The 15050-nt window shown below is 43.5% G+C and overlaps 1 non-coding gene across 1 annotated transcript; it reads left to right on the forward strand.

Moving 5' to 3' along the window:
- The first annotated feature begins 6679 nt into the window (after nt 1–6679).
- On the forward strand, nt 6680–6786 carry LOC129150829 (U6 spliceosomal RNA). The gene has a single exon (XR_008557574.1). It is a non-coding gene; the product is annotated as a U6 spliceosomal RNA (small nuclear RNA).
- Nucleotides 6787–15050: the final 8264 nt, after the last annotated feature.

The raw sequence follows: 15050 nt of genomic DNA on the forward strand, positions 1-15050 counted from the left end.
TTACAGTGATATTTCGTCTCCTCCCTCAAATGTCTCTTCTTCCATTGCCCCATCTCTTCTCATTTGGGAAATTCCTGACAGAAGGGTTTGGGCCAGCATCCAGGAGCACAGGCTCTCTGCCCCTCACATTTTCTCTGAGGCACTGGGAGGAACAAAAACCAAGAAGGGAAAGAAAGGAAATTCCACTTGGAGAATCCTAAATGCATTACTATTTCCTGGAATGTCTTCTCTTTATTTTCTCAAGCAAACTGGTGTGTGTGTGTGTGTGTGTGTGTGAGTGAGAGAGTGAGAGAGAGAGAGAGAGAGAGAGAGAGAGAGAGGGAGGGGTGGAGAGAGAATTTGAAGTGTTTCAATTGGCAATTAGTTTGCATTCCTGCTGCCATCTCCACCCTGCTCTTTTGGTGAGTGGGAAAGCTATAAGGGTAATGGCAATCTTGTTTCATAGTTACAATCCACTCTTATCTCTTGCTCTATAAATTCAGCCTCCCCAGACGTTAGTTGAGTTTGGTACTTCCTTTTCACGGCTGTGACTTTTCCCTTAATGGTTGGTGATATTTGGTTTTCATCCCATCTGTGTCTTTGAGATCCCATGTTTCCCTGTCTGAGAATTCTGCTTCTGTTCAACAGAGTCTATACCAGTTCTTGCTGGGAAGGGGTAGAATCTGATGCCTGATGTGTTACAGTAGCTTATCTCTCAGAAACACCAGTTCCCGTTCCCTTCCGAGGCTAAGAAGTCTCCGAGGGTATTGTCCTGCCTCTGGTCCACTCTCGCTGCTCCATCTGGGAGGGAACGTTCTGCTGTCTTCCTTCTGCCATTCTGGAAGTTTCCCCAGTCACACTAATGATTGCTGGAGGCATCCCTTCTATTCCTTACGGCCAGTGCCATGCATTCAGAGCAGTCTCGGCAGTACTTTTCTGCTCATGTATTCTCCTCTACTCGGCTAACCACATCTGTTTCTCTTTAGAATTTTTCAAAATTTTCTGCTTGATGATAGCATTTTTCCTGGTTCTTGGTCATTGTATGGATGTGTGCCTTTTGAATTTTTCCTTTTATTGCAGCTGTGGAATTTCTATATAGGAAAGATTTAAAGGCTACACCCTGTTTTGAAGGAGGGGACTTTTAAATCTAATGGTATGTGGTGGATGCTGTTGAAGTAGGGGTAAATAAATAATCATTTTTTAAATTTTTATATATGTGTTTGTGCCTAACTATTTTTATTTCTATTTATTTATTCTCCCAATAGCATCTGATGGAAAAGTATACCAAATACATGTTAACACACACACAACACACACACACTTTGCCACTGGATTAAAAAGTCTCTCCCTTTAAAACATTGCAGCCCTTAAATCTCTCAAATAAATGCATTTAACTGGTTCAACGAGTCACAAAAGTTCGTGAACAAGAAAGAGTCAGCAAGGTTGAATTAAGGAAAGAAACATATTGTTGACCAAGCATGTCAAACTCGTGGCCCACGGGCCGCATGCGGCCCACAATGAATATTTTTGCGGCCCAGCCAACATAATGGTATGTAAGAAATGTTTTAATGAAAATTTTATAACTTAATTTTTACAATATCCTGTTATGCATAATATATAATAATAAAAGGGTAATATGCTAATTTTCGAACAGACGTCTTCTGGACATCATTCCAAATGTCCTTCCTGACGAAGGGGCCAGAGGGAAGCCAGCCCGGGTCCCGGGTGCCGGAGGGAAGCTGGTGCTGGCAGCTGGGGGAAGGAAGGCCTACTCTTGCAAGAATTTTTGTGCATCAGGCCTCTAGTTATTAATAACAAACTAAAACATTTGTTAATGACTGATTATTACAATCGTGTTGCATTCATTTCCCTTGCGCCTTACACACAGGCACACCATTTCTCTCTACTAATACTAACAGCGAATATTTTAGCGGCCGATTGCCACATTATTTGTCTTGGACTGACTTGTTCGGTGTGTGTGACAGGAAATATTTCACTTTCAGAGAACACGAAAAACAGGTTTATTTGTGTTACACTTATTAATTTGTGCAGTTATTCAGTGTCTGGTAAGTTAATGTTCAAGAAAAAAATATTAATTTTTATTAAAATGTTCTACTATTTTATGTTAACGATTACTCACTTATTTCAGCCCTTTGTATTCAGCATGTGTCTATCGAAATAAACCTACGTTTCTATGAAAATTGAAGCTTTTGTGTTTTTGCGGCCCACGTAAACTTAAACCTTGTTTATTTGGCCCATGTTAGCCTGTGAGTTTGACATGCTTGTTGTAGACAGTTTCTTGGCCCCTCAGAGGTGCCCTCTGACTTGCAGGATGAAATTCAAGCTCCTTAAGTAAGACTTGGCTTGTGCTTCTCTCTGGTCTCATCTCCAGCTACTTCCCCATCTCCTCCTGGGCCTGTTCTCCAGCTCTGCTGAAGATCTTGCTGTTCCTCAAAGGAGTCAGCTGTTTCCGTTTCTGACCCTCCATGTGTGTTTCCCTTTGCCTGGAACGTTTTTGGCCCTGGCAAGTTTACCTCATCCAAATACTCGCGCTGTTTAAAGATAATTCTTGGTTTAAAGAAGTCAATTGCTGGTGTGTTTACTGCGATTAGCTATCATGTTTCAGCTCATCATATGCAATAGTATCTTCCGTTTCAAGGATGCCACAGCATGCTTTATGTGCCAGCCTCCCCTGGGTCCCAAGGCCATCGGTATCTCGGAGCCGTAGCTGTGCAGTGACAGGGCATCAGATAGGTATAAAGGCTTTCAGAAAACACCCTGCTTCCCCTCTTCACGGGGTAACACGTGGACTTTATGAATGATATGTGAACAGCATTCGACAGACTTGGGCCTTAGTCCAGATTCTTATAAATATGACCTTGACAAGCTAAGACAGTTTATTTCTCCAGGTCTCTGTTTCTACATTGAGGGTGTAACCGCTACATAAGGGTGTTAGAAAGAGGCTCCCTGAGCTCTCTCTCAGGTTTAAAAAAAAAAAAAAAATTCTAGATTAATTTAATTACTCCGTAACTACATTGTCATTTAAATACTCAAATAATACTGATTAAAAGATGTTCCCCTTGTACCCTAGCCAGTTTAGCTCAGTGAATAGAGCATCGGCCCTCAGATTGAAGGGTCCCGGGTTTGATTCTGGTCAAGGGCACATACCTCGGCTGCAGCCCTGATCACGGCCCTGGTCCGGGAGTATGTGGGGGGCAACCAATTGATGTGTCTCTCTCACATTGATGTTCCTCTCTCTGTGTGTCTGCCCACCCCCTCCATTCTCTCTAAAATCAATGGAAAAATAACATTGGCTAAGAATTAACCCCCCAAAAATTCCCCTTGTATCTTAGAATTCTTGCTTCTCATTCTTTACACTGCTGCAAGCCATCATTTATTTAATTATTGCTTTGTTGATTAACATCACGGTTGCTTCTAATTTGTCTTATTATACACAGTGTTAGAGTGAATATCCTGGTAAGAAGTTGTATTTATTTCTAATGTATCTCTGCTTTACTTAGAGCAAAAAGTCTGTGTCCTGAGCTTTGTCCTCAAACACAAATCAACTAAGAAGAATGAAAATAAAGGTCTCCAGCATATGCAGATAAAAGTCCTTTGACGTGGGAGCTAGAGAATAGTGTCAAAGTGTTTTCTTTCACTTGAATGCCATGGGAAATCTAACAACTGCAACCTGGAGGAAGTGAACATCAGCTGTGGGCAGCGGTCCCTTGGAAAGGGATGTCAGGGCTGACATGTACGGTGCTGACTCCTTTGAGGTTTGGACCAAGGTTGAGCACTAAAAGGGGTGCAGCAAATCCTTAAGACAGCCCCAGAACCTCCCAGCTCTTGGCTTGCTGAATCACTAAAGCCAAAAAGCCAGGAGACACCAAGAATCTATATTTCGCTCCTTATATAGCACTGTGGGTCTTGCAAAAAAAACCCAAAAAACAAACACATTTAATCATCATCAGAGAAGGAAGGAAACTGGAAGCTTCTCTCTTCTGCTAGTAGGGAGGTTGCTGAGGAAGGTCAGTGACCATCCTAACCTGAAGAAATAACACTAGTGAGACAGAAGCCCTGGACCAGTGAAGGGCAGCACCGCAGAACAAAATAGCAACAAAGGAAAACAAGAAAACCAGTCTTATTGGAAGGGTCGAGCCAGTGAAAATTGGTAAACTGACTTCAAATGCAACAGGAACCTCTGTACACTGAACACCATTAAACACCAGCATGGTGCTCAGGGCTTTTATAGTGAACACCTCCTATGGTCCTCACAAGTACTCTAAAGGGAATGCTTTTCTTTATTTTTATTCTTTTCATTATTATTGTTGATACTATTACAGATGTCCCCATTTCCTCCCTCTTTGCCCCTCTCCATCCAGCCCCCACCCCTCCTTCCCTCTGGCCATCACCACATTGCTGTCTGTGTCCATGAGTTATGCATATATGTTCTTTGGCTAATCTAAAAGGGATATTTTGCTGAAGCTGGTTTGGCTCAGTGGATGGAGCGTCGGCCTGCAGACTGAAGGGTCCCAGGTTCGATTCCGGTCAAGGGCATGTACCTTGGTTGTGGGCACATCCCCAGTGAGGGGTGTGCAGGAGGCAGCTGATCGATGTTTCTCTCTCATCGATGTTTCTAATTCTCTATCCCTCTCCCTTCCTCTCTGTAAAAAAATCAATTAAAAAAAAAGGGATATTTTTACATGTCCTCATTGGATATATGAAAACATAGAGATTCAAAGAGGTCTATTCCTCCTCCTCCCTCCCTCTATCCCTTCATCTCTCCAACCCTTCCTCCCTTTCACAAATATTTGTTCAGAGTCTATGATGTACCAGATACTGTTCCTGGCACTGTGGGTACAGAGGTAACCCAGGAAGTAAGGTCCTATATTGATGACAATAAAAGAAACAAAAGAGTAAAATATGAATGAATACATAAACAAGAAAGAATATTACATTGCAATAAATTTAATGCGGAGATTTAAAATGAGGTGATGATGGAGGAACGTCAATGTGATGATGGAAATGCTCTACATGTTGATTGTGGTGGCTCCACAATTGTATGTAAATTCTATCTCAACAAACTTGACCTTTAAAAAATAGAATCTACACTAATAAAAGAGAAACATGCAAATTGACTGTACCTCCGCTATACCCAAAGCCACACCCACCAGCCAATCAGGAGCAAGCATGCAAATCAACCCAACCAAGATGGCTGCAGCCACAGAGCTGGAGTGAGCAGGAGGCTTGGGTTGCCCCAGCAATGGAGGAAGCCAAGCTTCCCACTCACCCTGGCCAGCCCTGGCCTCCACTCAAGGCTACAAAGTTTCAATTACAGAAGATAAATAAATCCCATATACTTGCTTCCAGCTGGCCCTGGCCTCTGCTCAAGGAGGCGCTGAAAAAAAAGAAAAAAAGGAGGGGCTGGGAGCTTGGGTCGCCGGGGGGTGATCAGGCCAGGATGGGATGGCAGTTGTGGGTGATCAGGCTGTTGGGGGGCGGGGCTGTTGGGGGTAAGCAGACCAGCAGGGGGGCCAGTTGGGGGTGAGCAGGCCATCAGTGGGGGTCAGTTGGAGGTGATCAGGACAGCAGGGGGCAGTTTGGAGTGAGCAGGCCAGCAGGGGGGCAGTTGGGGATGAGCAGGCCAGTGGGGAGGGAAGGTAGGGGCAAGCAGGCCAGTAGGCCGGGCAGTTGGGGGTGAGCAGGCTAGCGGGGGGGAAATTTGGGGGCGAGCAGGCCAGCGGTGGGGGTGGGGAGGCCAGCAGGCAGAGTGGTTAGGAGCAATCAGGCAGGCAGGCAGGCAGGTGAGAGGCTGGAACCAGCAGTCCCGGATTGTGAGAGGGATGTCCACTGCCAGTTTAGGCCTAATCCCTGTAAACTGGCAGTAGGACATCCTTTGAGGGGTCCCAGATTGGAGAGGGTGCAGGCTGGGCTGAAGAACACCCCTCTCCCTCCTCCCCTGTGCACAAATTTCATGCACCGGGCCACTAGTTCTGCAATAAAAAGCGATGGGAGCATGGTCAGTGTGGCTCAGTGGTTGAACATTGACCCATGAACCAGGAGGTCACAGTTCAATTCCCAGTCAGGGCACATGCTTGGGTTAAAGGCTTGATCCCCAGTAGGGGGTGTGCAGGAGGCAGCCAATCATTGATTCTCTCTCACCATTGATGTTTCTTTTTTTTAAATCTTTATTATTAAAATTATTATATAGGTCCTCCTTTTCCCCCCATTAACCTCTTCCAGCCTGCTCCCATCCTCCTCCCCCCCACCCCAGTCATCGTTAATGTTTCTATCTCTCTCTCCCTCTCCCTTTCTCTCTGAAATCAATAAAAATATATTTTAAAAAATAAACTAAAGTGAGAAAAAGAATGATGGGAGGTTACTTTAGATTAGGCAACAAAGGCCTCGCTGAGAGGGTAGTAATTAAGTTGAAATATGACTACCAGAAAGAAAATGAAGGGAAAGATAATTCCCAGAAAAAGGAAACAGTAATTGCAAAATCCTTACTATGGAAATGAACTTGGCATGTTCAAGTTAGAGCAGGGTGGTTGAGGTTGGAAATGTGGCTAGGACCCAGAGAATGTGGGATTTTAGCAACTAAGATCAAAAGGTTGATGGTATTTTAGTGTCACGGGATAATCTGGGTTTTTAGCAAGGGAGTTCCAACTTCTGATTTATACTTAAAAAAAAAAATCACTCATTGCTCACTTCGGCAGCACATATACTAAAACTGGAATGATACTGAGAAGATTAGCATGGTCCCTGCGCAAGGATGACATGCAAATTCTAAAAGCATTCCATTTTTCTTTTAAGAAAAAGAAGGGAAAAAAAATCATTCAGGCTGCTATGCAGAGAATGACTTGTAAGAAGCACGAGTATAAGGAGGAAACCAGGAGGCTACTGTAATAGTTCAAGCAAGAGATTATGGTGTCATGAGCTAAGGTGGAAGCATAAAGATAGAAAGAGGCAGATACTCTGTAGTCCCCCCTTATTCACAGGGGATACATTCCAAGACCGCCCCCCACAGATAGTACTGAACTCTATATATACTATGTTTTATTCCTGTATATACATACCTATAATAGTTTAATTTATAAATTAGACACAATAAGAGATTAATAATAAGATAGAATAATTATAACAATATACTATAATAAATGTTATGTGAATGTGGTAGCTCTCTCTCTCTCTCTCTGATAACTGATCTGATAACCAAGATGACTTCTAAGTGACTAAAGCGTGGGCAGCATATACAGGGTGCATACGCTGGACAAAGGGATGACTCATGTCCCAGGCTGGATGGAGAGGAGCAGTGAGAGATTTTATCACACTACTCAGAATGGTATGCAACTTAAAACTTATGAGTTGTTGCAGTTTTAGAATTTTCCATTTAATATTTTTGGACCATGTTGACTACAGGTGACTGAAATCTCAAAAAGTGAAACCAAGGATAGGGGGAACTACTGTAATACAATATAATGGTATTAGTGTAACAAGTAAGTCCCAACCTCAGTGGCTTAACACAGTGGCATTTTATTTCGAGTTACTCACTGGTGTGCATCTATCTGGTCAAATACAGAATGAGACTCCTTCTACCTTTTGACTATACTCTACTCTAGGGCCACAAAAGTCTTCCTCATTCAGTCATCAGATGGCAAATAGGTGACCACATGTGGGAGATTCCTATGGGCCTGGTCTGAAACTGGTACGCATCAAGCTAACCCACACTCGAGTAACTAGCCACATACTATATGCACCTAACTGCAAAGGAGGTAGAGAAATGTAGTTTATGACCGTGTCCAGGTAGAAAGGGAACCTGGTTTGGTAATTATCTAACAATCTCTGCCACCATTTTGTTTTGGAGGTAGAGACCACTGAACATAGAACTGGATTGGATGAAATTGGTGAAAGGAAGAGAGGAATCAAGAATGAAGTCTCGGCCCTGGTCAGTATGGCTCAGTTGGTTGAATGTTGTCCCATGCACCGAAAGGTCACTGGTCAGGGCACACGCCCAGGTTGCAGGCTTGATCCCTGGTAGGGTGTGTGCAGGAAGCAACTGATCGATGTTTCTCTCTCACATCAATGTTTCTCCCCCTCCTTTCCTCTCTCTAAAAAATCAATAAAAACTTATTTTTTAAAAAGAATGAAGTCTCAGACTTTTCTCACTAGTGACGCTTGGTAACAGAGTTGAAAGAAGATCTATGCTTGATTCCTATCCTTCCCAGAGCATAGCTTCATCTTTTGTACTGATGAGTGGAAGGAGACACAAAGCAATTTGAAGACTTAATCAGAGGTATAGGGAACAGTTTGATTGGAATGAATGCATATGAGGGAGTACTGATAAACAAGTTTGGAAGGCAGCTCATAGACCAGTTGGGGAGCTCTGTGTTGTAAGGAGGTGGGGTGGGGGAGAGAGAGAGCATATTAATTAAATTTATCGTTGTCTCCTTCTCCTTGTTCTCTTCTCCTCCTCTTCCTCTTTTGCCTCCTTGTAGGAACTTTCATATCCAAATGTCCCTAGGTCCCCAACCCTCTGAAGTCACCCTTTGTTTGTGTGTGTGTGTGTGTGTTTTGTTTTGTTGTTTTAAATATGCTTTTATTGATTTCAGAGAGAGGAAGGGAGAGGGAAGAGAGAGAGAGAAACATCAATGATGAGACAGAATCATTGATCGGCTGCCTCCTGCCTACTGGGGATTGAGCCTGAAACCTGGACATGTGCCCTGACCAGGAATTAAACCCTGATTTCCTGGTTCATGGGTCAACGCTCAACCACTGGGCCATGTTAGGGTCACTGAAGGAGGAATGCACAAGGCCAAAAGGGGTAAATAATTCTGAATTTATTGTTACATCTGCTAGCAGAAGGGCTGAGACCAAAATGGCATCAGTGGGGCAGAGTAGGGGGAGCGGGATACCTCTCTCTTGTAAAGGTCAGTTAGAGTAACCGGTCAAACCAGGTGCAGGTGGGGGCCAGGTGTAGGCGGCCCACTGGAAACTGGGTGAGGCAGTTCACTGGAAACTGAAGGCCGTTAATCATGAAACCTATAATGAGAATAACAGGAAAATTGCCTGGAGGGGCAAGAGCCCCAAGCAGGCCATAATGCAAGGCTGTGCCTAACATTCCAGCCTCTCCCTTTTTTTTTTTTTTCCTGTAAACTGGGGGTCTTATAATCTGGGGTTCCTGCAAGCTGGGGTTGATGAGGAAGGCTGGTCTCATTTTTCTCTAACTTCTTTATGTTTAGGTGGGGTGTAGAGATGTCCCTAATTAGTCAGTAATTGAGGGAGGGGATGATCTCTAGTGTAGGTCAGGAATAGCATCATTTCCCCTATGGATCTATTGGTAATTGCTTGAATGTGGTTTTGGAGAAGAAGGAAAGAGCTCTTAGGATTCATGGGCCAAAGATGAGTGCCAGGAAGAGCATTCAGAGGGGTCCAACTAGAGGTAGAAGCCAGGAGATCCAGTTAAGATTCCATAGCCAGGTGCCCCAGGATTCCAAAAGATGTTGTTGGACTTTTGAGGCCCTGTCAGCTAGTTTCTTGGCCCCATCCCTTACTATGCCAGACTGGTTGGCGTAAATACAGCATTCTTCCTCTAGGAATAGGCATAGCCCCCCTTTCTCAGCTGTGAGGAGGTCAAGTCCTCTTTGATTTTGGAGGGTAACTGCTGCCAGTGAATCTATCTGGTCCTGGACTGTGACGATACTTTGGGCAATCTCCTCTAAGCTATCTGCAAGGTCTTTGTTTAGGCTCTGATAGTAGGAAAGGGAGGTTCCCCCTATCCCAGTGCGTAGGCCTGTAACTATTCCTAGGCCGGCAAAGAGGGGAAGGACAGCAATGCCCCTCCTGGTCTGAGCGTAAGTGGTAAGAGGAACCTTAATTTTCCAATGATAACCAAAAAGTAAACAACCAGCATTTCTTAGAACACTATCACTTTTAAAATAAAACAAATTTTCAACAAAACACATGACATTACACTAACAGTTCCAAATCTACTTTATAGATTATCTGTAACAAAAGCTAAAATCAGGTGAACTTAAAACTTATTGAAATATTTAGATGTTTGCCATTTAACCCAGCAATGCTCCAAAGCTTTTAAGTTACCAAAGACTTAGGAAAATTATGTATAGGCATATGAGGCTGGAGAAAAGGCAGAGAGGGGCAGGGAGCAGGCCCTGCAGCCTGTTCTAGGACTGCAGTTTCCAGGCCTCCAAATCCTTGAATTTAAAACTGCCACATTTTTCCTTAGAGATAACATGCTAAGGTTTGGATGATAATGAGGTCAGCTTCTCTGATAGTATCAGGACTGTTAAGTAAGTGTTTGCAGTTTTGCAATAAAAACGTTGTTCTTTGGGAAGAGGGCAGGGGTGTTTAGTAAGAAACAGTGTAGAAGTGAGGTGACTAATGGCCGTGTGATTAGCCTGTCAACCCCCATAATAGAGACTGAGGAGGGAACAAGGGTCTCAGCGAATTCAGGGAGGGTAGAGTAAGTGGCCCCAGTGTCAATTAAAAAGGAGATTGGCTTACCTGCCACCACAATCATTATCTGAGGCTCTGACCTGCTGATGTAAGTCTGTGTGGCCTTGTCAGGGCCTGGGCAGCTTCAGTCTTCTGTGGCCAGTCCCAGGAGGTCTGGGAGCTCCAAGCTATATCCAGAGGGTAGCCTTGTTGGACTGGCTGAAGTCCGACCTAAAGGGGCAGTCTGATTGGTTGAGCTGCCGCCGCCTACTGCTCTCCGAGTAGCAAACTCGGATGGCTGAAGCCAGAGCAATGGTTCCCTTTCCCTGTGGAACCCTCCCAGGTTTCAGCACCGAATGATAGGGTCGCTGAAGGAGGAAGGCATGAGACCAAAGGGGTAAAGAATTATAAATTTGTTATGTCATATGGAAAACCAGATGGGCTGAGCCCCCAGATGGCATCAGCATCCAGGAACAGAGAGTTAGAGATTTTAAAGGACTCTAGGCAGGCTTTTTCTGGGCAGAGAATTCTCTGGGTGGGCCCAGATCCTGGGAAGGTCCGGAGGGGAAGTATAATGGTCTTAGCAAGTGGAATGGGTCTAAGTAAAAGGGAATGTCGGTTATGAAGTGGTCTAAAGGTCAGTTCCCAGGGGAGGGTGTGTCAATTCAATGATTTGATCAGACCTAACAAGTCACCATTGGCTGGGACATCCTTTGTTTTAATACCCACATAAGCTCACTTCTTTCCATAAATCAGAACAGATTAACTATTGCTAACCATAATGAACAACCCCAAAATATCAGTGACTTAAAACAATAAAGATTTATATTTTGTTTATGCTACATAACATCAAGGATCAATCAGAGATTCGGGTGATGGAGCAGCCACCATCTCAAACGTTTCCTTCCATGCCAAGGGGGGAAGAGAGTTCTCAAATGCTCACCTCTGAGATAACATGTATAATTTCTGCTCACATTTTATTAGCCAGAAATAATCACAGGATCCCACAAACTACAGAGGGCCAGGGAGCACAATGCTAAATGCTGCCAGGAATATTGTAATTCTACTGACATATTTGTAATTCACTGAGCTCCACCCTTTTCTTTTCTTTCCTTCTCCTCTTGCCTTTTCTTTCTCTTTCCAACATTGCAAAATATAATTAATAAATGATATAATTTATGTTTTGGTTTTCATACTGCTTGCCCAAGAATTGCATTTTCCCACAATGTCTTGTTATTCAAATCCAGTCTTTAAGGATAACGTGATCTCTTAGAACTTGCTTCTCTTCCCTCTCTTCCTTTCTCGCATCTGCGCACATCCACCTGACATTTTTTTCAATACTTTATTTATTTATCCTCACCTGAGGATATTTTTCCATTGATTTTTAGGAAGAATGGAAGAGAGAGGGAAAGACAGAGAGAAACATCACTGTGAGAGAAACACATCGATTGGTTGCCTCCTGCACGAGCCCTTACCAGGACCGGAGCCGGGGAGGAGCCTGAAACCAAGGTACATGCTCGAATCGAACCCAGAACCCTTTGGTCCACAGGCCAATGCTGTATCCACTGAGCCAAACTGGCTAGGGCTCCATACATTTTCTCTGTCAGCAGAGACTGAGCATGTAAGTCAGATGGGAAAGGACAAAAAAACCATATCATCTCACTCATAGTGGAATATAAAATGAAAAGAAACAAAAGAGCCCGGCCGGTGTTGCTCAGTGACTGAGCGTCAACCTATGAACCAGGGGAATCACAGTTCGATTCCCAGTCAAGGCACATGCTCGATCCCCAATAAGGGGCTTGCAGGAGGCAGCCTATCAATGCTTCTCTCTCATCATTGATGTTTCTGTCTCTCTTCCTCTCCCTTACTCTCTCTAAAAATCAATAACAATATATACATATTTTTAAAAAGTAACAAAAGAACTAACAAAGCAAAACAAAAACCATCTCATAGATACAGACAACAGAATGGTGGTTACCAGAGGGAGTGAATGGGGGAAATTGGGTAAAGGGAGTCAAATATATAGTGATGAATGGAAACTAGACTTTTGGTGGTAAGCACACAATAGAGTATACAGATATCAAATTATAATATTGCACATCTGAAATTTATATGTGATTAACCAATGTGACCTCAGTAAAAAAATTAATTACAAATTTAAAAAGAATTTATAATGCCTTCTTCTCTTGTCCTCTGACAGATGTTTGAAATCCTACTTTAGAGTCTCAGTTTTTGTTGTTGTTTTTTAATATTTTTATTGATTTCAGAGAGGAAGGAAGAGGGAGAAAGAGACAGAAACATCAGTGATGAGAGAGAATCATTGATCCGCTGCCTCCTGCACACCCGCTACTGAGGATCAAGCCCGCAACCCAGGCATGTGCCCTTGGCCAGAATAGAACCTGGGACGGTTCATCCACTGAGCCAAACTGGTCAGGGCTAGAGTCTCAGTTTTTTAAGGGAGTTTGTGTAATAGTGATGTCACTAAACCACTGTGCCAGCTTAGGAGATCTCAAGCTTGTTCAGTGCAACTTCAGCCCAAACCAGATGTGTAGTTCTTCCCACCTTGTCTTTAGGTATCTAGTGGATGCTCAGGCTTATGGGCATTGGAACATTCTGGGAAAGCAACCAAAAGGGGAACTGCCTCTGCAAAAAAAAAAAGCAGTCTTGCTGGGTTTTCAGCCCGTCACTGACATGTGAAAAATAAGTCACTGCACAACCTGCCCAAGAGATGGGGGAGTGTGGCTGAGGGGGTGGTTGCATTCATCCATGAGGGCAGAGCATTTGACTGGTAGAGACTTCTGAGCCCTTGAAAGGAACTTTCATCCAGTGTGTCTTCTCTCTGCTCCTCAGACACATCCTCAGGGGTGTGTACTGGGAGTTGGGCAGAGGTGCCCACTTACCTTAGGCAACTTACAAGGTAGGTTCATAGGCACCACTCCCTCTGCCACTCCTCTCTTTTTTCCTTCTTTTTAAAAAAATATTTTTTTTATTGGTTTCAGAGAGGAAGGGAAAGGGAGAGAGAAATAGAAATTTCAATGATGAGAGAGAATCAATAATCAGCTGCCCATTGGATATCGAGCCCACAACCCCGGCATGTGCCCTTGACAGAATCAAACCTGGGACCCTTCAGTCCGCAGGCCAACACTCTATTCACTGAGCCAAACCAGCCAGGGCTCTTCTTTCCTTCTTATTCTCCCCTGGTTCCCACTCACACCTATTGTATCTTTTCCGTATAAAAACCTCCTTTTCTTTTCTTCTACAATAGAATTGAACACCCTCTTGTGGACAAAAAAGGAGCCACATACTAAACCTGACAAGCTCAGGGGAGGCCAGCATGGCAGGCCCTACAGAGTCAGAGACCAAAAGTACCCACAGAGGATGATCGGAACATAAATATTCCTAACTAAGAGTGGGTCATGAGGGTCTTCTTCATATCCTAGGCCTGTAGCTTCCTGGACAAAGGTCAATTTTACCTTAAGTGAGCCTGTCCATTGTCTGTTTGCATCTAGGATAACATACATTTGAATTGTCAGAATAACCTCCTTTATCAGACCCCTTAAGGCACAACCAGACACCAGAGCAGGAGACCACAGAATCCCTCATTGTTATCTTGTTTTCTGAATACCATCTCTATGTGCTATCAATATTATTAACTATCCTGTACCCACCAGTATATAAGAAGTATGTGTCCCTCCCCTTTACTTTTTATCCAATTCCAGAGATTTCCCCACTTTGCTTTCTCTCGCTCCCTTAATCTACCACCAATGGAATTCATGTAACCCTCCTTATGTCTCCACTTTTGATTCTAATGTCTACAATAATCTGCAAAACTGTCATTTTTTTTTTTTTGGAGCATTGTCTCAATTCATGGAGATTTTGCTTCCTGGAAATTGTCGACAGTTTGGTTCAAATAAACTCATGAAATTTCTCTAAAGGTTTGGACATTTCTAAAGTCGAAACCCTCAAAACCAGAGGCCACATCATTGGGCACTGTTTTGTATTTGCTGGATGGTAGGAAGGATGGTGTTTCCAAACATTGTACAGAGGTAAGAGGAAATACTTGTCCTCTGCATGGAGAGTTAGGAAAGGGGAAAAGAAATCCTCCACCCTGGATTGGGTTAATCCATCAAAACCATCATTGAATGTTGTTTTTATAGAGGTTGAACATTCGCACCCCGCTCTACCTGGCGCTTCCTTAAAATGCAAATGAACAAAGAAGGGTATCTGCTGTTAGTTATTTGACCTAAGATTAATTTCCAGCCCTTTCCTGAAAGTAATTTTTTATAAATGAGAACTAGGGAAGTTGGGTACTTTGAAGAGATGCAGAGAGGAGGGCATGACCAGAGATTGTGACCAGGCAAAGAACGGGAAGGCTGTGAGGGTTTTGCTGTAGCCTTGCGCAAGTAAAGTTATATTTACTTTCCTAACCACAAACTTAAAATACTCATGCAATTCTGTTTTCCAGAGCAATAATATCAGTTTGTTCCTTCCAACTATTTATTCATCCTGTACTTGCTGACCATGTCTGTCTTCTCCAGGGTCACACCTACCTGGTCTAGACGCTATCTCTCTTGCACCAAACTGAAAACTTTCTAACCCTGTCAGTGAACTAGGATAAT

This window comes from Eptesicus fuscus, chromosome 11 (genome assembly GCF_027574615.1).
Source record: "Eptesicus fuscus isolate TK198812 chromosome 11, DD_ASM_mEF_20220401, whole genome shotgun sequence".
Taxonomy (NCBI): Eukaryota; Metazoa; Chordata; class Mammalia; order Chiroptera; family Vespertilionidae; genus Eptesicus; species Eptesicus fuscus.